The sequence below is a fragment of the Dipodomys ordii genome, unplaced genomic scaffold (assembly GCF_000151885.1).
Source record: "Dipodomys ordii isolate 6190 unplaced genomic scaffold, Dord_2.0 Scaffold61, whole genome shotgun sequence".
Taxonomy (NCBI): Eukaryota; Metazoa; Chordata; class Mammalia; order Rodentia; family Heteromyidae; genus Dipodomys; species Dipodomys ordii.
In genome coordinates this window covers 9,980,572-9,983,014 of record NW_012267277.1, presented here as the reverse complement: position 1 = coordinate 9,983,014, position 2,443 = coordinate 9,980,572, and the positions used below count along the sequence as shown (strand labels likewise).

The window sequence follows — 2,443 nt, the reverse complement described above, 5'->3', positions numbered from 1 at the left end:
ACACACACACACACACACACACACACACACACACACACACACCAGAAAGGGAGCTGTGGCTCAAGTGGTTGAGTGCCAACCTTGAGCAAAGACAGCCAAGTGAGAGCTCAAGGCCCTGAGTTCAAACCCCACTACCAGCACAAGAAAAAAGAAAGAAAAAAGAAAGAATTTTGCTTATCCACCAAGAATAATATTTATTATGTCATTCAGGGGACTATAAATAGATGGACTAGAAAAAATAATGTTAAATGAGGGAAGTCAGGCTCAGAGACACAATGGCTGCATGTTTTCTCTTAGGTGAAGGTTAGATCTAAAATATAACCATAACATGAAATCACACACAAGGTCATCTGCAGATATACACAAACACCTTGACTAAAGGATGGTATTCCGGGATTGGGGGTAGGGAGGACTTCAATGGTGTAAGAGGCAACTTGAAGATTCTTTCACTGGTCCTGTGAATTAATGAAAAGTCCCCCGACTGAATCTGTGCCCTTGGATCCCAGCTATTCTCTGCTACATGTAGTCAACTTTGCCATCACCGAGGAAGACCGAACTCAGGGAGAAGCGTGTGCTGGGGCGGGCACACTGCCCCTCCCACAGACCACATCTGTGATCCTCTTAAAGCAAATAGTCAAAGATTCAGGAGAGCACCTTGTTCCTTTTCCATTCCAGTAATAAAGTGGTAACTCCTCCAGAATTTCCCCAGAGACACAGGCTGGGCTCATGGCCACCTTGGCCTTATCTGGGACAGGGGGCGGTTGTAACTCTGCAGAGCTTTCTCCTCTTCTGCCCCTGATTCTCTCGTTTTACCTGAAGCCAATGTCTGCACCCCTGAAGGCTGCAGATGTCCTGAAGCACCATGGCCCCATGGCTGCCGTGGAATGAAGCTCCTCCCTCTGCCCTTTACCATGTTAGTCCTGACTTAAAACTAGAGTTTGGGCCTGGGATCTATAAACCTGGCTTCAGTGGAACTCCTTTGAACAACTGACTTACACTTTAACAAAAAGAATACCGGGAAGCTGGAACTTAGGTCATCAAGAGGGAGGGGGAAGATAGAGGAAGAGAGGAAGGGTAGGTGGATACAGCCAGAATATTCCACAGACATATGTTAAAAAGGAACCAGGTCACTGAGGGGAGGGGTGGGGGTGGAGAGGTGAGGGAGAACGAGGGGAGGGGTGATGCTAATCCAGACCATCAGACTCACAAACTGACACATTGATTCGAAACCCTTTGTTCAATTACTGAAAGATTATTTTCTAAATTATATTATTTAAAAAAACCCAAATGCACAGCCCCTTGTGTGTAGGTACATGCATGTGCGGGCAGTACCCATACATATATGGTAGGCACACATGAGCTTATGGGTGCATTTCATATATACAGGTGCATATGTGTGTATATATGTATGCAAATATGCATTCACACACATTGCAGGCCTGTGCATGGGGTATGAGCGTGCATGGGGTGGTGTGCAGAGCACTTAGTAGAGATCCCCCTGCCAGGGAGTGGTAAGCAATGGTCCTGCATGCACTTGTGAGTGCGTGTGTGTGCATGTACATACACACACACACACACACACACACACACACACACACAAGTTGGAGCTCTGGGCCTCAAGGATGCTTGGCCTTTACCCAGCAGATGGCGGCCAGGTCAGACTCAGAGGGGCTCATGATGGGAAGAGAGCGATCAGAGCAGGCACTATGCAGGAGGGGAGGGACCACTCCCTGAGCACCTGCTAGGGGCCAACAGCCTGCCTTGTGTCCAGTGGTGGCTCCAGTTCTCCAACAGATCCAACTCTGCTTTATTGACACTACGCAGGGCTCCCTGGGGTCTGTAAACCCAGCCCCAGATGGCTGGCTGTTGACTTTATTTCTGCCTTGTTGACCGTGCATGGCCCCATGATATATTTAGCCTGCTGTTCTTTCCCTTTCAAAAATATGGAAAGAAGCTAATTTGGGGCTTAGAGACTTGGAATCATGCAGCTCTCAACATGTCCCCCCTTGGAGGCCAGCCAAAGGCCCAGGGCGGCCAGGCAACACCCCTAGAGCTGGAGTGGGACCTGTCCGTCACTCTTCCACCTCAAGGCAGGCCCAGGGGAATGGCGCTGGGTGTGGGTTGTTAAGATGATCTGCTAATCTCCAGAGAGAGGGACCTACCTATGGTTACCTGGGGATACTCGGTGTAAGCCTGTGGACAGCCCTTCATGCCTTGAGTTCAAGGTTTGCCTAGAAGAGAGCAGAAGATGCCATTTCTAAACAGTGAGCTCTTGGGTATTGTGAGGTTTTGAGGTGAGGCCTGTGGTTTGGGGAGCTGGGGTATACACAAGACACCAGATAAGGAAGGCAGCCGGAACTCCACATATACAATCCAGGACTGCAGACTGGTAACACCTACCAAAACCCTCTCGTGATTCTGTCAGAGGATCTGGACAGAAAGA

General features: G+C 49.0%; 1 protein-coding gene across 1 annotated transcript in view; it reads right to left on the bottom strand.

Moving 5' to 3' along the window:
• Tmem51 (transmembrane protein 51) overlaps positions 1–2,232 on the bottom strand; it is an 8,148-nt gene extending 5,916 nt beyond the window's left edge. Inside the window, exon 1 of the mRNA XM_013022236.1 lies at positions 2,163–2,232. The gene's annotated coding sequence lies outside the window, so the exon portion shown is untranslated. The remainder of the gene's footprint in view (positions 1–2,162) is intronic.
• Positions 2,233–2,443: the final 211 nt, after the last annotated feature.